The following is a 25,634-nucleotide window of genomic DNA, read 5'->3' on the forward strand; positions in this document are numbered from 1 at the left end:
TACTTTTTTTATGGAAAGGGTGGAAGATGTATGGAACAGTCTCCCGGAAGAGGTGGTGGAAACAGAGACTGTGTCTGAATTCAAGAGGGCCTGAGATAGGCACGTGGGATCTCTCAGAGAGAGAAAGAGATAATGGTTACTGTGGATGGGCAGACTAGATGGGCCATTTGGCCTTTATTTGCCGTCATGTTTCTATGGGCTAGATTCACTAACCTTCCGATCCGTGTGCGATTGGAGGCAGGCCGACCGATTCACACCATCTTCATGCAAATGGAGGTGATTGGAAACATGCCCCCAACCGATTGCACGGACCAGATTGAGTCGGGGAGAGCCCTGCCAGATTTTTTTTTTTTCTTTCTTTTTTTTAATAGGCCACAAAAAATCAGGCCTGAAAAAAAAAGCCTCCCCCCCATACCGAACACCCCCCTCCCCAATGCACGCCCGGCCCTGTACATACACACACACACACCCCAACCGGCATGGCACAGCCCCCAACTGGCACAGCACACACACACGGACCGGCCCGACCAGATACCCCCGTACCTAAAAGTTGGGAGCAGAAGGGGTGCTCAGTCCCTCCTGCTCCATAGGCCTCCAGCGGTGGGAAACGGAGGAACCGCAAAGTCCTCCTGCTCATTCTCCTCTGCTCTGCCTGACGCAATGCCGGCCTTAGTCCCCACCCCATTCCATCATGTGATGCACAGGAAGGAGCCTAAGGCCAATTGGCTCGGGTGCCTTGGGCTCCTCCCCCCTTGGGATGGGCCTGAGGCGCCTGAGCCAATCGGGGACTTTCTTAGACTCAGCCTTAGAGCCAACCAGCCAGTGTGTCAGGAGAAAAGAGTAGTGAGTTGCATCCTTCCTGCTATGCATGCCGATTCCCCTCATTTACATGCATGGATTGGGATGGGATGGTTACACAGGTTAGTGAATCGGGTCGGAGAGAAATCGGGTTGCAAAGGGCTTGCAAATCAATCAGTACACGATCTGTTTGCTTTGTGAATCTAGCCCTATGTTTTTAAGTAAGGGTGTTATAAAGGCCACTTTTTATCACTCTTTGGTAAAAGGACTCCTTAATTTTGTTTAGTTTCCCATGTTGTTTACATCATTTTTAATTTTATTCTAGTTTTTAATTTCTTTTCTTTTTTGTTTTATAGTTTTACGGGGCAATGTCATCAATAGTTCACACTATTGTTCAAATAGTGCATTTTGTTGTTCAGTACTTCTTACCGTTGTACAATAGTGCCTTCTAATTTTTCATGCTGTGTTTAATGAGTGATTGAGCACATTACTAATGAAATGGAGAAATAAAATTTGTTTGTTTTGGGATAAAATCAAAAAGCCACATTCTTCCAAATGCAAGAAGTTATGTAAAAAAAAAATAATCGGACCACATTTGGAAAGAGTTTTTAAAGGAGTGTTTAATTACAACAGTAATTTTACTGGCTTCTGAGAAATGTAAACTACTTCAAGAGTAGGAGAATATCTCACACAACAGTATCAAAGCAAATTAATTATGTGACTCAGGACATGAAGAGGTCTCTCTGCAAGGTTCTATGGCTGGTATCCAGTTTTGCTTGCTGGCTACAGATGCTAGAACAGACAAAAACAGTGAACCTTTGATTTTCATGCATGGTATTACAGAAGCTTTTGAATTTTGAGAGGATTTGATTTTGTTAGTTTCAATGCAATATATTTCTGAAAAGGTTCAATTAGGAGTTCAGAGACTTCAGAAACCATTTGAAAAATTATGTGGTCCTAATGCTGATGATACTGCAGGTATAGCTGTTCTGCCCCCACTTTGTAGGGGCATTTAATCAGTTTCTAAACTAAAACGCATACCATAGCATTTAAATATTTCTTCTCCAACAGCTAGCAAACTAAATAAGAACCACTTTTAAGAAGCGATCCCCTTTCCTGATGTTATATCCTCCTCCTCTCTTTTTAATTTGTAGTTTGTTTGTTTTTTAAATGATGAAATTATTAATAAACTTTCCCTTCCCCCTTCACCCTCAAGCTCATGTTCGTATTTGTAATTTGTCCATTTAATGATCACATTTCCTCTTCCGTTAATAATAATTTATTTTAACCTTTCAGTTTTAACATTGTAAACCGGCGAGGTGCTCGACAATGGTCGGTATATTAAAATTAATAAACTTGAACTTCTTATATAAGAACAAGTTTAAGTGTTTTATATTAAGATGTATGAGTAAGGTGTGCTCTAAGGACTTAATTCCCCAGAGAGCCTTGCTTCTCCCAGACAGCTAGGCTGCATTCACAGAGCTGAAGCCCCATCCTTCTTCTCCAGTGTGAGAGAGAAATGTTGCCATATTTGCAGACCGAATGACTGTATGAGAACCTGAGTTAGCATTATTCTCCCACCAGGTTTTCAGGCTTTATTTCTAACAATCTAACACAGCTTGAATTTTCTATATCTAAATCTGGAGGACAGTGTTATTTCTACAAGGTGTGGACACTCTCCCAGTTTGAATAGGAAAGCTGATAGTGAGAAGATTCTGTGACAGAATTGAACTGTCTTGAAGTCATCAATTGTGAGTGTTTATTGTTTATTTCATATTATTAAAGAAAGTTGCTCAACAAATGCAGATTCTGACTGGTAACACTAAGATTACGGAAGTAAGGGTTGGCTGAATAGAAGCCTCTTACAGTTACCAATTTAACTCAGAGGAGTCCTTGCTTTCAGTACAATAACCTGAGAAAAAGACTCAGTGATGCAGCGAGGGTGAAAGGTGCCAGAGGTGATCACGCCCCTCCCCTGCCCTCTTCTCCGCCCCCTCTTGCTGTGTACACATGACTCCCCTTACCCTTACCTCTGTAACATTCCTGGCACAAGCAGCAACCCCCAAGCTGCTGTCACACCAGTGTTTGCTCTTCCTCCAATGTCACTTCTAGGTGCAGGTCCAAGAAGTGACATCAGAGGAAGAACCAACGCTGGCGCAACAGCAGGTTGGTAGTTGCTGCTCGTGCCAGGAATATTACAGAGGTACAGAAGAAGGGTCGAGGGACAAGAAACATTATTGCCAATGCTAGATGGATATTGTTGAAGAGCAAATAATACCAAAAACCCTATACCTTTTGCTTCATCAACTACAGCAAAGCTTTTGACTGTGTGGATCACAAACTATGGAGCACTCTAGTGCAAATGGGAATACCCAAACACACAACTCAGCTGATAGAAAGTCTATATGGAAAATCAAAAAGCAGCAGTGAAAACTGAATACGGCAACACTGATTGGTTTTCAATAAAACATGTTGTCAGGCAAGGATTCATCTTGTCACCTTATCTGTTCAACCTGTACAGTGAAACCATCTTCAGAAAAGCAAATTTGGAAGAAGAGAGTGTCAGTTTCAAAGTTGGTGGCCGAAATATAAACAACCTGCACTATGCAGGTGATACAACACTCGTCACTAGAAGCAAAGAAGACATGCTGTATTTATTGAGAAAAGTCAAAGTCGAAAGTCAGAATAACTAACAAATCAATTCTGGAAAAGATCAAACTGGCTATGCCACTCAAAGCCCAAATGATGAAGTTAAAACCGTCTTATTTTGGTCACACCATCAGAAGAGAGAGATCAATGAAAAAGGACATCTTGTTTGGGAAGATCGAAGGAACCAGGCAAAGAGGGCAACCTACATTCAGATAGCTGGCACTTTGAAAACAACCATGGGGATGACACTGGAGGACCTTTCCAAACTAGCACAAAACTGGTTTCTTTTTTTAATATAGTCTTTATTGATTTTCAAACAACCATTGTGCAAAACAAAAATACGTATACATATACTAGTATAAGAAAAGAACTTTGATCTTACAGATATATACTGATTTCTTTTTAGATCCACAATTCATTAAGTCATTAGGACTTGAGCATGAGTCGATGGCACCTAACAACAATGGGGGAAGAGAAGTAGCACACAATGTAGCGTGGCTGACAGGGACCGGCACACATCACTGATATAGGCCTGGTGTGCTTCCCCAAATGGGAGGAAGACCCTGTACTAGTGGGCTTACCACAAAATGCAATAGTCAGAATGGCACCAAAAGAAAAAAGGTAAGCTTTGAAAGTTAGATTTATTTCCCTTTCAGGATTGTCAGAGAATCAAAACAGGTCATATTTTGAAAACAGCAAACAACCCCCCCCTTCCCCCCCAAAAAAAAAGTTTCTCTCGCCTGTCTGAGCAGGCCAAACACAGAATTCTCACCCAATCATGCAGGTAAATCCAAATTATTTCCCAAAAACAAAAAAATCAAGAACCCATAAACACTGTCCTTTAGTCTTTTATACAAAAAGGGTGTTTTCATCAAGGCACTAAGAATTCTCTCTTCTCAGTGCTCCAAGAGAGAGAGAGATTGGTGGATCTGCCAAAAATAGGCACGTTGTAGAATCCAAAATGCAGCCCACAAATCCCATTCCTATGATGTTGGGCAAACCCAAGCCCCCAATCTCTGTATCTCCTTAATTCCATAAAGAACATGAACTTTTCAGGGAAAGAACACAGTTCCTACCATCTTATGCAGTGCTTAAGTCTGCTTAAATCCAGCAGTATCTTTATGCAATATCCCTACCTGCAACAGCAGCCATTTTGTAAGAAAAAAAAAAAAAGGTAAACTCCCTAGAAAGTTTTCAAGCATAAACTTTCTTAGAAGCAAGGCATTTATCCCAGCAGACACTACAGCAAAATTCTTGCTCCAGAAAAAGAGAACAAGGGGGAAAAACCTTGGCAGAGGCAACAAAACAGTTTCAATTCACTTCCATAACCTCAAAGTGTTTGCCTAGGAAAATCACCCAATTCCGTGGCTTCTGGTACATTATTCTCTGCTAGCTCATTTCCTTCCTCAGGCAACAGCATTTCAATGTCCTCTGGCTGTTGGGACTGCAGAGGCTCCTCCTGCATGTGAGCTTCTCTGGGCTACCTTCTCAACTGAGGCTTCCAGCCATCCAAATCCTTCACAGCTGCAGGATCATACCCAGCCCTGCACAGGGGAGGGTCATTGCTTAGCTCTGGCTGCCTCTCTACCTGTTTAGCCAGCAATTTCAAGATGGTGGAACTGTTTTCCCTGGCTATTCTTGGAATGCAGTGAAGGTAATGCTCTGTGTCTTGAGTTTTGTATGGGCTCAGCATGATTACTATATTCTTGCTTTTGTCCATCAGAGTTACAATGGTCAGCCCTAACCAACTTAATGGAAGTGTTTCTGTGTGTTTTAACTGGCACAAGACTGGTCTAAAAGTCGGGTTTGTGACAACATGCATGGCAGTAGTGGGGGTGGGGGGCAGAGAGGAGGGTGAGTGCCTGTACCCTCACCAAGACAGTGCCCGGGGTGGACTGCCTCTGCTGCCCCCCCCCCTTTACTACGCCACTGACAAGACTGTAAATTAAGCTGTAGCTGTATAGTGAAATTTGGTCAGTACAATGGCTGTATCTCAAAAGAAATTGGTTATATAAATATATGGAAAATTAAAACATGTTCCAGCTGATCTGAAGGCTATTTTACAATAGCAGTGACCCAGAAGGAACTTTGGGGTCCAGGGCGGAGTTAGATGACCACTTTAAAGTGGAAATGTCTTGGGAAAGGAAGACCAGATCAGGGCTGGATGGTGTGATGCTGATAAATGCAGCTGTACAGGGTTTGGCAAAAGGTTGCAGTTTTTTTGTTATTTTTCTTTATGTAGAGTAGTTGAAACAAGCCTCCCAAGTCCCAGGCAATTCAGAACAGAAATCTAAAGCCTACTGAGATTCTACAGTGGATGGCTGATAGTGACTGGAACTGCTACATAGGAGGAAGACACAGCATGTGGAATTTGGAGAAAGTCAGTCTGAACTTGGGTTGCTAATGACACTGAACCACTGCTAAGAACCTCATTGAAAGTGGCCATTGGGGAAGTTCAGAGAATTCAGCTCTACAGGGTGACAAGTGAGTATAAGATGAAGGGACAATACAGCATGGGCAGTGCTGCAGTTGATACTCCTATATTTGCTAGGCATTGGGACAAATGTCAGAGGTACAATTCTTTGATTTCATGTGCATGTTGTGGAGTATATGAATGGTGCATTTATAAACAGTGGTCTGGCTGATTTGGGTACCACTGAAGAACAGATGGTTCATGCTATGTTTTTTTGTTTGTTTTTTTTTGTAAATCTTTATTCATTTTTATACGTACAATAAGTGTGATAATACATAAACACATTTGCACATTGAGAATATCACTTAATATTCAGCAATAATACCAATCATAAAATTTTATCTCCCTCCCTTCCCACCCCTTCATAACAAGTAATTAAATTACTTTATATAAGATGTTATACTTAAAATCCCCCCTCCCTAAAAAATGAACTTTAAGAATTAAGGGAAAAGTCACATATAATCATTACAAAATTTTGTTAATGGCTCCCACACATCTTGAAATTTCCTAATATATCCTCGCTGTGTTGCTATTACTCTTTCCATTTTATACATATGACATAATGAATTCCACCAAAAATTATAATTTAGTCTACTACAGTTCTTCCAGTTCTAAGTAATTTGTTGAATGGCAACCCCAGTCATTATGAGTAATAGCTTGTTATTATTTGATGATATCTGACTCTTTGCTCTCATTAACATACCAAATAATATAGTATCATGCTATGAGCATTGTAGCAGGGAATAGGCTTGCCTACACCACAACCAAACACTTAGCTGAACTTTAGCCATGGAGTGGCCAAATTGGAATTGTGAGGAAATAAAACGTTTTGCACCCAGAAAGCCCTCAAAGTTTAATTTATTAAGCTTTTCTTTTGAGTCAAAACAGTTCCATTCAAGAAATAAGGTTCTCATAAAGCTCCATAACTCTGGAACATCATAGTCCAAAACAATCATAAGCATAAGAATTTCAACAAACTTCAGGCACAAAGCCCCTTTTATTCTGCTTGGCAAGTCCTTTAACCTTGCTTCTACCAATAGAAGCAATGGGGAAGCAAGAGTAGGCAAAATTAAAATACAGGCAGATTATTTCTGTCTTTTAAGCTTTCTTTTAGATAGGGCTAGATTCACTAAGCAAACCAATCGTGTACCGATCGGTTTGCGACCCCTTTGTGACCCGATTGTACTCCGGCCCGATTTACTTACTTCTCTGCCAATCCAAATCCGATCTGCGCATGCAAATGAGGGGAACGGCATACAATGTAGGCAGGGATGCGATTCACAAAACACATTTCACGAGCCGACTGGGCTGGCCGATCAACCCAAGAAGTGACTGCTGGGGACCAGTCGCAAATGTCGTTTCTGACTCTCCAGCTCCATTGAAGCCCTGCTCTCTGCCCTGCTCTTTACATGTCCTGCTCTCTGCTGCCCCGAATCTGTCCTGCCTGCCACCCTGATGCTCTGCCCCGAATCTGTCCTGCCTGCCGCCCCGAATCGCCGCCCTGCTCTTCCCCAAATCTCTCCTGTCTGCTCCGAATCGCCGCCCTGTTCTACCCTGGATCTTTCCTGCCTGCCACCCCGAATCTCTCCTGCCCTTCCCGGCACTGCGAGCCCGTGGTTTTAACCCGCAAGTTTAAAGTGGGTTAAACCACGGGCTTGCTGGGCTACATAAAAGTTTTAAAAAGTAAAGTTAAAAAAAATAAAAAAAAAGTTGCAACTCAGTTGGGTTTTAGACGCAAGTGCAGACCATCTACAGATAGTCTGCACATGCGTTGGGATTGCACACTAGCGATCTGTGTTGGCAGATGGGGCGTTCCTCTGATCGCCCCCATTAGAATATTGCTGGTTTGTGAATCCATCAGACCTGCCTGGATCGGATACAGATCAGTCACGATCGGGCAGGTTAGTGAATCTAGCCCATAGTAAGTTCAGCTTCAAGTGTTATAAGTGCTGTCTATTGTACCAATTGTTTGTTATTCTGTTGCACTTTATGTTGGTTTTTAAAATTAATAAAGAATTGGGGGGGCAAAAAAAAATTTCTCACATTCAGATGAACCAGGGCACAAACATCTTTCCTGAAAACAAACTTAAACTCTAAAGGAATATCTCCTTTCAATTAGTAACACCTGGTTCAGGCTGCCACTGCATTTCTGAATCCTCTGCTACATTAGGATTGCAGGCAAAGTCACAGTCCATGCTATCAATTCCCAGAGAGTTAGCTTCCAACCTATCAGAATCTGAGGTTCATTCAGAACTAGAGAGGTCAGTGTCTGGAGTCTCAACCTAATTGGCATGCTTGGCTGCAAAAAAATTGTGCCACTTAGCAACGTTTCTTTCCCTCTCACGATTTTGATTCTGACTCTGCAAACAATGTGGTCGGCTTTGGTAAGGAAAGATTGTCTGTATAATTGTTGTAATGCCTTTATTTCTATATACTTTGACTATGTGGAACTTTTTTAATTGTTGTATGATGATTTTATTATGTATGTTATGTTGTGCTTCGCTTTTTGAAAGGCAGATTATAAATAAAACAAATAAACAAACTCTGGCTTCCTCTTTCAAAGCAGTGGGTTTTACCTTAAAGCCTGGGGAAGACTTGGGTGCCCCAAAAACTGCTTCCACACAGTGGTTACTTTTCTGTTACGTTTCCAGCTGATGATTGGAGAGTTGCACTCCCCTGGCTGCCTGCCCTGTACTGAATTCTGCTTCCCTGTTTAATATGCTTAGCAGGGGTGTGGTAGCTTCTCATTGGTTTAGGAATTAACTATCTGCCTGCTGGCTTCTACAACAGGAATTCCCGGCAGCCAGTCTGATGACGGCTCTGCACGGGACAGGAGCAGATTCGGGTTCGCTGCCCTTTATTAATTATCAAATCCTCCCCCAGGCAAGCGCCTCTTACCTGCATCCTCCTGCCGCCACCTCTTCGCTCCACCGGCCCGACACTGAAGCGGGGAAAGAGGAGACTGAAGCACCTGCACTGCCCCCCCCCCCCCAAACATGCAACATGCATGGAGGGAGGCGATCAGAGGAGGCGATTGGAGGTGGGTCAGAGCTGGCACAAAGTTATTCGTGATTTTTCACACTTCGCGGTCCGGCTCTGCCCCTAACCCTCGCGAATACTGAGGGAGAAGTGTAGTCATGCACTAATGTTGCCATTAGTATGTGGCCATTAATAAAAATTATCATGGGGGCTCTTAGCGACATCTATTTTGTAAGCAGTAAGGGCATCTTACGGTAATCATGCACTATCCAATTAGCGCATGGTAAGGTGGACACTCCAATCTCTGGATTTTGTAATTGGCGCCATTGTCGGTACTGCCTTAAAAATGGCCACTAATCGCATGTCAATTATACGACAGTGCCGGGTATAGAATTGTGCCTCTGGCAAAGGTGGGCGCCAGAAATGTAGGTCAGGGTTTTCCAGCGCCTACCTTTGATGTGAATCGCACCTTCATAGGCGAAATAGGCTAGCTAATGCCATTTCCGGCATTAGCCATGCCCACAGTGGAGATAGGTGGACTAAAGCACCTATAAGAGGCACAATTCCAGTGCCGATTGTTTTTTTTTTTGTTTGTTTGTTTTTTAGGTGCCAGCATGTGCTTCGAAATTCAGTTAAAAATGTCATTTAAATGTCATTTTTTTTACTGAGCTTGGGCACCTACCAGGCCTTAGCAACACCTAGAGAATCCAGGCTTTAACAACACTTATTTTATAAGCAGTAAGGCCTCTAAATGGCTCTGGTTTTGTAGGTGCCCAAGCTCAGTAAAAAAAAATGCCTTTTAAACAATGTATCAATGTGCCTTAAAAATCAACACTGGAAACTCGCCTTCATAGGTGCTTTAGGCTGCCTAACACCACTGTGGTGTTCTCATAAAGCTTCCTGTTTTTGTTTTATTTTTACATATTACCTTGAAGAATGGACTAACACGGCCACCACACCATTTCACTCAATATCTTTGTGAAAGAAGGGACTTGAGAGCAGAATGGGTTATTATGTACTTGATATGGGTTTATTGTAATATAGTAGAAAACAGTACTAAAAGACTGACATGATTCTTCAGGTCCATTCAGTTAAGATGGCTGGGGTTGTAACTGCTACTCCATGCAGGTTATGTAATACAATAAAGAAATGTTATACTGAGTTAAACCAAAGGTCTGTGAAGCCAAACAACCTGTTTCCAAAAGTGGCCAATCCAGACCACAAACACCCAGCAGGATCCCACAGCATGTTATGAAAAAAAATCAAGAATAACTGGATAAACAATATACCAGGAGCTATATAATTAGAATGATAGAACTACATTTTCAATATTTGATCATCAATTATACTTTCAATATCAGCGGTCTCAAATTCGCAGCCCGCCAGGTATTATTTTGAGGCACTCAGTTTGTACGCGATTGTCCACTCCACAAGTGTCCAGCAGTCGCTGTAACCTCACATAAGCACTTTCCTGCATCTGTATGCGATTGTGAAGTGGAGTCCAATCGTGTACAGACACAGGAAAGCGCTTCCATGAGGTTACAGCAGTGAGGTGAGCAATGTTCCAGAATGCAAGGTAGCCATTGGAGCAATGGTTGGAGGCAATATTGGAGGCAGTGCAGCTTGTGCGTGTGTCCGGTGCTGTAGGAGGTGAGAGCTGAAGGCATTTGTGGACGCCTGTTATAACTGTTATAATCTTTTGTTAATTCAAAGGAAAAGGAAAGATGTTAAACTAACTGTGAGGGCAGAGGAAAAAATAGTTAATGTCTTATTAAAGAAATAGCAATTTTGTAGGAGGTCTGTAGCTTGTTTTACCAGAATATAATAAAGAGATTACCAATGTTTTTAACACACTATCCTATGTAAAAATATTAGACCAACACAATTTTTCAAACATGTACATCGAGCTTAATATATTTTTATTTTGCTTTTAGAGCTGATTTTTTGCATGGATTTTTAAATACATGATGTTCTGCTCCCAGTAGCCTTGTACTAGTCTGAGATATGTTTAATGTATTCCCTCTCTCCATGGGACTTTTATGCTGCAGTCAGTATGCAAGCAAGGCTTTGTGTGTAATATAGTTTCTTACATACTGCAGCCACTCCTGCTTACCTGTATAAGCTTTGTTCTAATGGTCTTTCTCCTAATGGTCATTTTCCTTTCATCTAAGCTTGGGTCTTTTCTCTCACTGCAGTATTTCCTGGTCATCTCTACAACCTCTGATGGGTCTTCAAAGGTATGGCCTCTCTCTGTTATCTGTTGCCAAGCTCTGTCCCTTTTGGTCTCTTTTCTTCCCTTCCCTGATTTCTGGGTAATGTTTTGCCTTCAGAATTTAGTCACATTTTTGCTTCCATCTTGGTCACTTGGCTATATCCCCAGAAAAGCACCAGTTTTTCACCTTAAGCTACCCAACTATATGCATGAATAACTCGGCATTTCAACTCTGAAACTTGAAGCACCTTTCTGGCTAACTTTTTCCTCATCTCTGCCCATCCTCCATTCTTCAAATCTACATTCTTTTCTCTACATAAGAACATAAGAATTGCTGCTGTTGGGTCAGACCAGTGGTCCATCGTGCCCAGCAGTCCACTCATGCGGTGGCCCTTGGTCAAAGACCAGCGCCCTAACTGAGACTAGCCCTACCTGCGTACGTTCTGGTTCAACAGGAACTTGTCTAACTTTGTCTTGAATCCCTGGAGGATGTTTTCCCTTATGACAGACTCCGGAAGAGCGTTCCAATTTTCTATCACTCTCTGAGTGAAGAAGAACTTTCTTATATTTGTACGGAATCTACCCCCTTTCAATTTTAGAGAGTGCCCTCTCGTTCTCCCTACCTTGGAGAGGGTGAACAACCTGTCCTTATCTACTAAGTCTATTCCCTTCAGTATCTTGAATGTTTCGATCATGTCCCCTCTCAATCTCCTCTGTTCGAGGGAGAAAAGGCTCAGTTTCTCTAATCTTTCACTGTACGGCAAATCCTCTAGCCCCTTAACCATCTTAGTCACTCTTCTCTGGACCCTTTCGAGTAGTACCGTGTCCTTCTTCATGTACAGCGACCAGTGCTGGACGCAGTACTCTAGGTGAGGGTGAACCATGGCCCGATACAGCAGCATGATAAACTTCTCCGATCTGTTCGTGATTCCGTTCTTTATCATTCCTAGCATTCTGTTAGCCCTTTTTGCTGCCGCCACACATTGCGTGGACGGCTTCATCAACTTGTCGATCATAACTCCCAAGTCTCTTTCCTGGGAGGTCTCTCCAAGTACCGCCCCAGACATCCTGTATTCGTGCATGAAATTTTTGTTACCTACATGCATCACTTTACACTTATCCACGTTGAACCTCATCTGCCATGTTGATGGCCATTCCTCAAGCCTGATTATGTCATGTTGCAGATCTTTTCAATCCCCCTGTGTCTTCACTACTCTGAATAACTTTGTATTGTCCGCAAATTTAATTGTACCAATGTCTAGATCATTTATAAAGATGTTGAAGAGCACGGGTCCAAGCACTGGTGACGCTCTTCCAGTCCGAGTTTTGTCCATTTACCCCCACTCTGCAACATCTAGGAGATTCATCAATTCCTCATTATATATTTCATATACCTCATTATATATTTCAGAAAATTTTAAGGACTTTCAGTGTGTGCATTGTATGTGTTAAGGTTTAACTATCTGCATAATTTAGCGAGGACAGGACCCTAAACTAGGGCAGAACATTTGATGCAGTAACAATTGTGTGTGTCCTCCCACCACCACACCCCCTTTTATACAGAATGAAGAGAAAGGAATTGAGATTTCCTGGTCAGGATGTGCTCAGGTCAGGTGGTATTTTAGAAAAGGATCTGCTGACACAAGAGTCTTTTTGAAAATACCTGTATACATATTTGCCAGCATATGCGGCAGGTGCAGCAATTTTTTCAATTATATATATTAACAAAATTAATAGCATACACTCAGCAGTTTCCATGTAGATGGATTGACACTTAGGACCATATTCTATAAACAGTACCTACATTAGGTGCCGCTAGACATCCTAATTGTGGTCGCTTAGTGATGCTTAAATTAGGAATCCAGGCGTAACTTTTAAAAAAAATTGGTTTAATTGGCGTGGTAATTGATTTTGAATCTGAGTAGGTTCCATCATGTTGCCCTTTTTCATCGAGAACTTCATTGGTTGCCAGTGAAGGCCTATGTGAAGTTTAAATATGGCTGCCTGTGCTTTAAGGTATTGTCTGGCCTCATACCCAATCATTTTGTGGACAGACCGCCCTGGGTGCATGCCCTAGAGGGTGCACAGCCGGCCGGATCTGGGTCCAGAATGTCCTACCCTACTGTGTAAAAGGACCTGCACCTCAGTGTGGCTGCCAGTGCACCCCCTCCGACATACTTGCCCTGGAGCAGAGTTGGCAGCTGAGGTATAGGAAGGTCCTGCAATGACTGCGTCTGCCAGCTCTGCTCTAGAAGAAGTAAGTTACGTCAGAGGGGGGTGGACCCAGCAGACACAGTCATCGTGGGACCTTGCTGCAACTCCCTGCATCTGCCGGATCCACCACCTTCAACGTAACTTACTTCTTCCAGAGCAGAGCCGGCAGACGTAGTCATCGCGGGACCTTCCTACACCTCAGCGTGGCTGGCAACTCTGCTCCAGAGCAAGTACATTGGAGTGGGGTGGACCGGCAGCCAGCAGCTACAGTCATTGTGGGACCTTGCTGCATGAAGGGAGCAGGACTGCTGGTATGGAAGAGTGGTGGAGGGAGAGAAAGGGGGCACAGTGGTGCTGATGGTGTGCAGAGAAAGGGGAGAGAGACATATGGGGGACAAGGATACTGGATGGAATTGGATTGGAGAGCAGATGCTGATGGAAGTGGGGGGAAGGGAGAGTCGAGGGGTAGATACTAATTGAAGAGGGGTGGATGGAGAGAGAAAGGGCAGACATTGAATGGTAGTGGGGAGGGTAGAGGGGGAGCCTATGCTGGATGGAAATGCGGATGGGAGAGATAAGGGAGCAGAGTTTCTGAATACTTGGGTATCTAATCTCAACTTATTGTATATTATATCTTTTGTAAACTGCATAGAACTTTACGGTCCTGCGGTATATAAATTGATTGTTGTGTTATTGATTGTTATGTTAGGAGGAGGAGAGAAACAGGGGAGCAGACGCTGGATGGAAGAGGACATAGAGGAGAACATACTAGATGGAAAGGGTAGAAAAAGAGGGCACATGATGGAAGGAGGGTATAAATGAAAGGAGGGCACATGGTGGGGGGAAAAGGATTGAGTTAGTGAAATACTGGAAGGATGAGAGAAAGAGGTGACAAGCTGTAGGTAGACAGTAAAAAAGGAAATTGATGACAGGGTAGTAAGAACACAATCTAGACAGATGCAGAAATACATTGAAAATGAGGGGGAAAAGGGATTGCAGAGGAGAGGGAAGGAGAGGAGAGAGATGCCAGACCAATGGGAGTGAAAGGAGAGATGGAAGGGGAGGCATACAGTTTCTGGAAGGAGCATAGAAGGAGAGAAGATGCCATATAGGGGCACAGAGACGGCAGACAGTGGATGAAAGGAAGAGAGTAACAAGAAGATGAGGAAAGCAGAAACCAGAGAAGACAAAGGTAGAAAAATAAATTTCTATTTATGTATTTATTGCTTTAGGAGACATGTGTCACTGTTTCTGTGATGTTGCATTGTATGCAGAGTCCAGCTTCTTGCTGGTTCAATTTAACCTTTGTCTATGTAGTTCTATTTTACCCCCCCTTTTACGAAATTGTGGAGCGTTTTTTAGCACCAGCCGTGGTGGTAGCAGCTTTGATGCTTAGAACTATGAGTGTCAGAGCTGTTACCACCGTGGCTAAAAAACACATCACAGTTTTGTAAAAGGGGGAAGGGTTAGTTTGTGATTACATATTCCATACTAGGTGAAGGTGTTTTCTGTGTTCTGTGTGTTCGAAAGACATGTTTTTCTGTTAGAATTGACTGCAGGATTGATCTGTACTAGTTTGGCTTGTTTAGTTTTACAATGGGTGTATTGATGTACTGCTCACTGCAGAATGTAAGATGCTGCCTTTTCCTAGGTATACTCTTGTGTGACGTTTGGATTGTTGCTAAAAATCATGATTTTCATACAGATGGGGAGGGTTGTCAAAAAAAATGATGACCCTGGATGTCACATATACTAGGTATGCCACTGTGTGGACTTGTTCACATTTGTTGATTTGAAATGTCTTCGATGAACATACGCTTTCTTCATTTTTCCATCTATCAAAGGTTGCAAATTTTAAAAATACCATCGCTGCCTCTTGTCCCATCAGGCAGCATCTTGGGACAGGGATTTGCAATCTACCAACATAGAAACATGATGGCAGATAAAGGCCAAATGGCCCATCCAGTCTGCCCATCCCAGTGGTGTACCAAGGGGGGGGGACGGACTGCCCCGGTGCACGGCTTGGGGGGTGCACAGCCTCCTGCCCTACTACCCGGGTCCTCCTGTCCTCCTGACAGGTCCAGGCCCGGGTCCTCCTGTCCTTCCTTCACGCCAGTCTGCGCTTGCAATCTTACCTCCCCCCACAAGAATTCTTCTTTCCAACGTCAATTCTGACGTCGGAGAGGACGTTCCGATCAGTCAGGCAGTGATTGGACACCCTTCAAAATCATGTCAAAAGCTGATCAATTGAATGGAACATCTATTTAATGGGATCTCTCAGAGAAAGAGATAATGGTTATCCCAGGACAAGCAGGCAGGTATTCTCACATATGGATGACATCATCGACGGAGCCTGGAGGCGGACGCCTCATAAGCAGACTTGCTTGAAGAAACTCGAAGTTTCGAGTCGCCCGCACCGTGCATGCGCGAGTGCCTTCATGCCCAGCGTAGGACGCCTCTCCTCAGTTTTCCGCGGAGCCGAGAAGTCCGTCTTTGACTCTCTGCATTTAACTTCGTTACTTTGTGCCTTCTCTGAACCGTGGTTTGTATTTTTTTCCTCACGAATCACTGTTCTTATTTTATTCATTTTCACTTTAAAAAAAAAAATTCTTCCATCCGTTTCCCAGGACAGGCCGCTTGGCCGCAGCCTGAGGGCTTCAATTTTGCGGCGGCTATTTTTACTTCTATGTCCCAGCCTGTCACGGGCTTCAACAAGTGTAGCAAGTGCCAGTGTGCAATTTCTCTTATGGACCCACACCATCGCTGCCTCAAGTGCCTTGGGCCGAAACATCATCTGAAGTCGTGCCTGCGCTGTGCTACGCTTCAGCCTCGAGCCTTCAATTGTCGTATTTTGGTGGACAAGCTCTTAGAGATGGATTCTTCTTCTGATCCCTCGACTTCAAAGGCGACCTCGGTCTCGACTCCTACCGAGGCTCCTCCTGCTTCTACTGCTTCCACCTCGAGCCTCATCAGACCGTCGTTTGCAGAGGCTCTTTCTTAGACGACATCTGCTGTATCTTCCCCTGTTTCCTCAGGTCAGATAGCTCAGCAGACAGTTCCAACGGTAGTGATTAAAGTGCCTAAGACTTTCAAGTCAAAGCACACTCACACTACCTCGAGGGAACCTACAACCAATGCAGGTAGTCCGGTTTCAGACGCTGATCCATCCTTGCCGGCTATTTTCCAGACCATGTTGGAGAAGCAATTTATTCAGTTCCTTACTAATATGGGACCAAAACTTCTTCCTCTTATCCAGCCTGGGCATTCAGCAGACTCCCGCGAGGTCGAGCCACTTCCCCTGTCTCAGTCTGAGCTTACACACTCTTTGCAGGGAGCAGAGTCTCTGCGAGTGTTTGGTCTGGCATCCAAGCACGTACAGCAAGGAGCATAATCTTTGCAAGTGCCTCGGAAGGAATCCTCACACTCTATACAAGGAGCAGAGTCTCTGCGAGTGTTTGGTCTGACATCCAAGCATGTACAGCGAGGAGCATAATCTTTGCAAGTGCCTCGGAAGGAATCCTCACACTCTATACAAGTCTTTGGGAGTGAATCGAGGTTCCTCCACCAAGCCTCTGAAGCTTCGATCTACAGCCTCCAATCTTATTCATTCTTTGATACCATTGGCTGCTTCTGTCTCCGAGGTGAAGTCTCCTCGATCTTCGAGATCTGCTTCCAGGCACAGTTCTCATCGACGATTGAGGCCTCCTTCCAGGCATAGTCCTTCTTCTAAAGAAAGACCTTCTTCAACTAAGCCTCGATCTACCCCAACTTCAACTACACCACCAACTCCTCATTCTCGAGGATGTCCCGGTTTCGATTGCCTCATCCAAGTCACCATGTTCCTTTGATGCCTTTTTTCCTGCCGAAGCTTCATCTTCGACCAGGCTGCCTCGATGTCCTCGAGTCCTTCTCGAGGCAAAGCATTGGCGGATCAGCTATCTTTCTCATCTTTTCTTCGTCAGATGGCTGTGGACTTGGATCTTCAATTAGATACTGGCTCCAAATACTCTAAGGAGTATCTAGAAGTCATGCATCTTCCTCAACCTCCGGCAGAGTCACTTAAGCTTCCTCTTCATAAGCTTTTGAATCAGACTTTTGGTCTGAAACACCTTTTTCCATACTAGCTGTTCCAGGTAAATTGGACTCTAGGTATAAAACCGTGCATCGCAAAGGGTTTGACAACTCAGTTATCTCATCAATCCCTGCTTGTCGAGTCCTTGAAGAGATCCCATCCTTCCAAGGTTTATGCCACAGTTCCTCCTGGAAGGGAAGGGAAAACGATGGACAAATTCGGACGTCGCATCTATCAAAATGCCATGATGTCCTCAATTATAATTTTCAGTTCATTACTTATTTTGAATTCCTCATTTCTCTGTTACCAAAGTTCTTGACTTATTTGGATACTCAAAAGCACTTTGAATTTCAAGAAGTCCTTGCTTCTTTATCTCAACTCAGATTACATCTCCTACAGTCATTTTACGATGCCTTCGAGTTGTCTGCCCGAGCAGCTGCTTGCTCTCTAGCTATGCATCATCTTGCCTGGCTTTGTACCATTGAAATGGACCCTAATCTTCAAGACCGCTTGGCTAATATCCCTTGTGAAGGCAATGACTTTTTCGATGAATCCATCGAGGCAGCCACCAAGAAATTATCTGACCATGAAAAATCCTTTGCTTCTATTGTCAAACCTAAGCCAAAATCAGCTCCTGCCAAATCTGCACGCCCTGCTCCTATCTATCAGCGGTGTTTTGCTCCGAGGATGGCTCCTTATAATCACCCTCCTCTTAAGAAACAGCAACCTCAGAAGCAACAAAACCCTCAACCTTCTGCTGCACATAAAGCTAATCAGCCTTTTTGACTGTTTAAAACAGAGCATAACCTCCACTGTTCTAACTCTGTCTTCTTTTCCCCCTATAGGAGGTCATCTCCATCTTTTTTTACCATCGATGAACAACAATTACATCTGACCTCTGGGTACTTACCATCATCAGGAAAGAATACTCTCTTCATTTCTCTCTGGTTCCACCAGAGCGTCCTCCAAGAGAGTATCCTTCCAATCCATCCCAGACCACCTTTCTTCTTCAGGAAGCTCAAGCTCTGCTTCGTCTCCATGCCATCGAACCAGTTCCCTTGGAACAGCAGAACAGTGGGTTTTACTCCCGTTACTTCCTTGTTCTGAAGAAGACGGGCGATCTGTGGCCCATTCTAGATCTTGGGGCTCTCAACAAATTTCTAGTCAAAGAAAGATTTCGAATGTTGTCCCTGGCATCCCTTTATCCCCTTCTCGAGTAGAACGACTGGTTATGCTCTCTGGATCTCAAGGAGGCCTGCACTCATATCCCCATTCATCTGGCCTCCCGTCAATACCTCAGATTTCAGGTGGGGAATCTGCATTATCAATACAGAGTACTACCCTTTGGCCTGGCCTCATCTCCCAGAGTGTTCACCAAGTGCCTGGTAGTGGTAGCAGCAGTTCTAAGGAATCATGGTCTTCAGGTTTTTCCCTACCTCGACAACTGGCTCATCAAAGATTCCACATCTCAAGGGGTATTGTAGCGACCCAACGGACTACCTGGTTCCTGCAAAGCTTGGGATTCAAAATCAACTTTCCCAAATCTCAACTTCAGCCCACACAGAATCTACAATTCATTGGAGCTGTTCTGGACACTGTCCAACTCAGAGCATTCCTTCCACAACAACGACTGGAAGCTCTTCTTCAACTCTTGTCATAAAGTGTCTTCCCACTCTTCCATCTCAGCAAGACACATGGCCTCCACAGTACACGTGACTCTTTTGCCAGACTTCACCTCAGAATTCCTCAGTGGACCTTGGCATCTCAATGGACACAAGTTTGCGATCCTCTTTCTCGACATATCAGTCACTCCTTCATTGAAGCAGTCTCTCCATTGGTGGATGCTCTCTTCCAATCTTTCCAGAGGCTTGCTTTTTCAAACGCCCCCCAAATCAAAAGGTCCTCATGACAGGCTCGTCAACCTACACTTGGGGCGCTCATCTCGATGGTCTCCGTATTCAAGGCCTCTGAATCAGTATTGTCAGTGTCTTATCAATCTGTTGGAACTCAGAGCAATCCTCAAAGTGCTCAACGCTTTTCAACATCTTCTTCACGACCAAGTAGTCCTCATTCGGACGGACAACCAAGTCGCCATGTATTATGTCAACAAACAGGGAGGGACGGGATCTGCCTCCCTTTGTCAAGAAGCTCTGAAGGTTTGGGACTGGGCAATCCACCACAACACTTTCCTCAAAGCTGTCTACATTCAAAGGGCAAAGAATTGCTTGGCGGACAACTTGAGTCGTCTTCTGCAACCTCACGAATGGACACTCCATTCCTTGCTTCTTCATCACATTTTTTCACAGTGGGGAATGCCTTAGATAGACCTCTTTGCAGCTCCCCACAATTACAAACTGCCTCAGTTCTGCTCCAGGATATACTCTCCTCATTGCCTCGAGGCAGACGCTTTTCTTCTGGAATGGATGAATCTCTTCCTCTATGCATTCCCTCTATACCCTCTCATTCTCAATACTCTGGCCAAGTTGAAGAACGATCATGCCACCATGATTCTAATTGCTCCTCGGTGGCCAAGACAACCTTGGTACTCCCTTCTACTTCAACTCGGCAGCAGGGAGCCATACCTTCTACCAGTTTTTCCTTCTCTGCTTACACAGAGTCAAGGATCTCTGCTTCATCCCAACCTGCAGTCTCTACACCTGACAGCTTGGTGCCTTTCAACATAACCCCTCTTCAGTTTTCTTCATCTGTAAGAGATGTTTTAGAAGCTTCTAGGAAGCCCATCACTAGACAATGCTATCACCAAAATTGGACTAGATTTTCTACGTGGTGTTTTTCTCATCATAAGGAGCCTCAATATTCCTCCTTATCTTCTGTTTTGGATTACCTTTTGCACTTATCCAATTCTGGCCTCAAGTCTATTTTAACGAGTCCATCTCAGTACAATTGCGGCTTTCCATTAGCCTATTGAAGGAAAACCGCTCTCTGCTCACCCGGTGGTTTCCAGATTTATGAAAGGACTTTTCAATGTCAAACCTCCTCTCAAACCGCCTCCTGTGGTTTGGAACCTCAATGTTGGCCTCCATTTGAACCAATTGATAAGGCTCATCTGAAGTATCTCACTTGGAAAGTGGTGTTTCTCATAGCCCTCACTTCTGCTCAACGAGTCAGTGAGCAGCAAGCTTTAGTTGCTGACCCACCATTCACAGTGTTCCATCATGACAAAGTGATTCTTTGTACTCATCCTAAATTCCTCCCTACAGTGGTCTCGGAATTTCATCTCAAACAATCCATTGTTCTTCCAGTGTTTTTTCCAAATCCTCATTCTCATCCTGGAGAAGTTGCTCTTCATACTCTGGATTGTAAATACTCTGGACTGTAAACTTGCTTAGACCTTCTATTTGGAACACACCAAAACACATAGAACTGCTCCTCAACTTTTTGTCTCCTTCGATCCCAATAAGTTGGGACATCCTGTTTCTAAGCATACCATCTCCAACTGGATGGCGGCTTGTATCTCATTCTGCTATGCCCAGACTGTATTACCCCTTCACAGTAAAGTCACAGCCCATAAGGTCAGAGCTATGGCAGCTTCAGTAGCTTTCCTCAGATCTACACTTATTGAGGAAATTTGTAGGGCTGCTACTTGGTCCTCGGTTCATACCTTCACTTCTCACTATTGTCTGGATACTTTCTCCAGACGGGATGGACAATTTGGCCAAAGAGTATTACAAAATGTATTCTCCTAAATTGCCAACACTCCCATCATCCCATTCTGGTTAGCTTGGAGGTCACCCATATGTGAGAATACCTGCCTGCTTGTCCTGGGATAAAGCACAGTTACTTACCATAACAGGTGTTATCCAGGGACAGCAGGCAGCTATTCTCACAACCCACCCACCTCCCCTGGTTGGCTTCTCTGCTAGCTATCTGAACTGAGGAGACGCGCCCTGTGCTGGGCGGGAAGGCACTCGCGCATGCGCGGTGTGGGCGACTCGAAACTTCGAGTTTCTTCAAGCAAGTCTGCTTGTGAGGCTTCCGCATCCGGGCTCCGTCGATGAAGTCACCCATATGTGAGAATAGCTGCCTGCTGTCCCTGGATAACTGTGCTTTACTGCAGATGGGGAGACTAGATGGACCATTTGGCTTTTATCTGCCAACATGTTTCTATGTTCCAAAAAAGTTGTCTTTATTCTATTAAGTATATTGTGCTGTAATGATATTATTTTATGTAAATGCATCATCTTTTGTGCACAATTGAAGTTTTAAAAATGAATAAAGAATTTTTTTTTTTAAACCCTCTTACTTTTAATAAATGACAAATTGAAATATAGATTCAAAATCAAAAAGTCTTGGGGCTCCTTTTACGAAGCTGAGTTAGGGCATTAACGCATGGAATAGCGCACTACATTGCCCTGCGCGCTAGACGCTGACGCCAGCATTGAGCTGGTGTTAGTTCTAGCTGCGTAATATCCTGCGTGTGCTAAAAGCGCTAGCGTACCTTAGTAAAAGGAGCCCTTAGTTTGGTTGGAAAAATTCTGATCCCAACGGGACCCCATTTCACCCTAGGCATCTTCAGGGGATCAGTGAAAGTGGTTAAGCCTTGAGACTAGTATAAAAAAATAGCTCTACTTTGATGTTATCTTAATTTGAGTTTGTAGAGGTTTTTTTTTTGTTTTGGTTTGCTGCTCCTTGTGATCCTGGGCAAGTCACTTAGTCCTCCACTGACCCAGGTACATTAGATAGATTGGGAGCCCATGGGGACAGATAGGAAAAATGCTTGAAGTGCCTCTATGTAAACTGCTTTGAGTGTGGTTGTAAAATTACAAAAAGGCGGTATACAAGTCCCAATCCCTTTCCCTAATTATGTCAGTGTTGCAAATTAATTAGCGAAGTCGCAACTTCAACTTTGTTTCTGCTTCCAGAATAAAACCAACAGTGGGGTTTAAAGAGAAAAACTCCCCTTAAGACGTTGTGTAATCTTCTGGTTTAAATGAGCACTTTTATAAACCCTTGGAGCTGGGATATATCCCTATGTCGAAATTTTTGCCCTTTCACATGCATTCTCTTTATAAAATGGGGAATATGTGTGTGAATTTGAGTCCTGCCCTTGAAATCTCTGTGTGGTGTGATCTCAAAATCTAAATGGCAGCTTTCTGAAAACAGTATGTACACATGGATGTGACATATGTATGTAAATGATAGCAGTATTTACATGTGGATATTTCTAAAATAATGGCTTTTATTACTTTGAACGAGCCTACCTTTTTATTTAGGCTATTTTGTAGGCTATTTTATATATTTATAGGTTATTTTATATATTTATAGGTACCTTTTTATTTAGTAATTTTATATATTTTATACAGTTTTCACAAGTTTTGTTTTCTGGATAAATTGATAGATCAGTACAGGAGATAGTAGTCTTCAAAATTTTTTTATGAGAGTAAACAAGTGTAACTAATGTACAAATGTCTTTTCAGAAGTGTCATTTCCCCCTCCCCCACCACACACACACACTCAGTACGTACACATACACACACTCAGTACGTACACACACACACACACTCAGTACACACACACACACAAAAACTCAGTACAAGGCATCCAAGTTCCCCGCCTGCCTGCATTTTCAACAGGAAAATCTGTGGGGAGTTTTCCTTTGGAAATTAGCTTGCGGTTCCCATGGGTAGTCTCAGAATTGTCCCTTAATGTTCAGTAAATAAGAAGCACCAGTAAATTATTTTCTGTGCTGCCGCTGGAAGAGAATTTCATTACCTTATGAAAGATTAAACCACTTGCAAGATTCTGATATAATTTTTTTGTTGTGGTAAAGAGGAACTGCAAGTAATTTACTCTTTGTGAAGAAAAAGCAGACATTTTATTTTATATTAGAATGTTTTCAATTATAATTTTAATGAAAACGCTGAGTAACAAATAGTGTACTGATACAGCATCTAAAATATTCAAAAGGCATTTGCCCTGTATTCGTACAAGGTTTACAGCAATTTGAATATCTCTCAATTCAATGGATTTCTTCACTCTGTAAAAGATAATTCTAGCCCCCTAAAAAGGGAAAGGGGATGGGATTTCATATACTGCCTTTCTGTGGTTACAATCAAAGTGGATAATGTATTACATACAGGTACTTATTTTGTACCTGGGGCAAAGGGGAGTTAACTCACTTGCCCAGAGTCATAAGGGGCTGCAGTGGGAATCGAACCCAGTTCCCCTGTTTCTCTGACTGCAATTGTTAATCTCATTTTACATAAAACTTTCAACATTATTCAACATATTTGACTCTATACAAAGAGCAAAGCCTAAAATGCAGCAGTGAAGATGGTGAATTGCTGTGCACCTCTGAGGGGGAGAAAACAAATTACTATCAGCAAGCCTTACTGAATACTTTCACATGTTGAGCCTGATGTATAAAATCTATATCAAATCTCAGTAAGGCTTCCACTATTTCAAGTCTGACAGGAAGAAATAAGAAATGTTCCTAGTGGCTGCATGTTGCCCAGGATTATCAAGATGCCTATCCTTAGTTTAATCTAGGGCTAATTTTGGTGGCAATGATAATGCAGGCACTGCAGATGAAGATAACAACCTTACTACAGATATACAGTGGGCCATGATGAACTTGTTCTTGGATCCACGACAATTAAGTGGATCCATGCAGATAAAAAGAGACAATCCCTTTGTGCTGTAAACTCTATATTTAAATCACGAGTATCTATATACAAGTACACAGAGAACCTGCCGCAAACTGAATGAAAGCAGAATAAGACTGCTGGGCATGATGGACCATAAGCATTGCCGGCAGAGGTAATGCTTATGTTCTTGTCTTAAAAAGACTAAGGGCTCCTTTTACAAAGGTGTGTTAGGGCCTTAACATGCGGAATAGCGCGCGCTAAATTGCCGCGCGCGTTAGACTTTAACGCCAGCATTGAGCTGGCATTATTCTAGAAGCGTAGTGCGCAGTAATTTTGTGCGTGCACTAAAAATGCTAGCGCACCTTAGGAAAAGGAGCCCTAAGTGGATCCCTTGAAGGTCAATCAGAAGAAACAACAAAAGGTGAGAAGGGGACACATTCCAGCCAAAGGAGGGTGACGTAGCTGGTGGACCATAGGGCAGGATTAACCTTTCAGTGAGCTTTAGGCAGTGGCGTAGTAAGGGAAGTGCGAGGGTGTGGTCCGCCCTGGGTGCAGTCTTTCTCAGGGCACCCGCAACCCTCCTCCTCTCCACCCCTCCTTCCCACTCCTTGCCCTGCCCCGTGTGCGCACCCGTGTCCCTTCCCTGTACCTTTTTAACTTCGGCGCGAGTAGCAATGAACTTGCTGCCTGCGTCTGCTTCAGTGCTTTCTCTGACATCACTTCTGGGAAATTACTGCAGCACACATTAGCAAATATTATGGTATGTCTTTTTCATTACATTACACTGGGTACTATGGGCTAGATTCACTAAGCAAGCCGATCGTGTACCGATTGGTTTGCTACCCGATTTTCCTCCGGCCCGATTCACTAACTTCTGTCCCGATCGTCCTCCGATCCAATCTGATCCACGCATGCAAATGAGAGGGATTGGCATTAAAATGTAGGCAGGCAGCGATTCACAAAACAAATCTTGAAAACCGACTGGGCTGGCTGATCAACAAAAGAAGCGACTGCTGGGGACCAGTCGCTAACTGCTTTCCAACTGCATCTTGCCCTCTCGGCCTGGATTCTCCTGTCTGCTCTCCTGCCCCGAATCTCGTCTCGCTGCCCTGCTCCCCTCTTCTGCCCGACTCTGCTCTCATGCCCCAAATTTCTCCTGCCCGACCCAAATCTCCTCCTCTCGCCGCCCCGACTCTCCTGCCATTCCCCGCACTACGCTATCCACACAAGTTCATTGTGGTTTGTATACTAAAATCAGGCAGACCTGGGAATTTAAAAATTTAACAAGATTATAAATTTCTGAAACAGAAATGTCTTCAATAGTTTTTGAAATACTCTATAATCAGTTACAGATCTAATGTATTCAGGTAAGGAATTCCACCACCTTCTTGACTGATATGAGAATGACTTAAATAAGCATGACTTATTTACAGCATTTTTAACCGTAGTAACATGCAAAATTAAGAAATGTCTAGATACAATATTAGAATTTCTAGGGGATATTGTACATTAACAAGGTCAAACATGTATCCTGGGGCTAGACTGTAAAGAATAAGAAATGTTAGAGAGCCAGTCAAATTTTAAATATCAAGTTTTGTTTATATTTGATATACCGCTCATCGGTGCAGC

The 25,634-nt window shown here is 43.4% G+C and overlaps 1 long non-coding RNA gene across 8 annotated transcripts in view; it reads left to right on the forward strand.

The window, feature by feature from the left end:
* The window catches only part of LOC117361963, a 137,196-nt gene that overhangs the window by 15,342 nt on the left and 96,220 nt on the right, over positions 1-25,634 (forward strand). For 7 of the 8 annotated variants that reach the window (XR_004539770.1, XR_004539766.1, XR_004539767.1 and 4 more), the window contains exon 2: positions 5,690-5,931. The exons of the other annotated variant lie outside the window; for it this stretch is intronic. This is a non-coding gene — a long non-coding RNA (uncharacterized LOC117361963). The remainder of the gene's footprint in view (positions 1-5,689; positions 5,932-25,634) is intronic. 8 annotated transcript variants of the gene reach the window in all.

The sequence above is a fragment of the Geotrypetes seraphini genome, chromosome 6 (genome assembly GCF_902459505.1).
Source record: "Geotrypetes seraphini chromosome 6, aGeoSer1.1, whole genome shotgun sequence".
In the NCBI taxonomy this organism is placed as follows: Eukaryota; Metazoa; Chordata; class Amphibia; order Gymnophiona; family Dermophiidae; genus Geotrypetes; species Geotrypetes seraphini.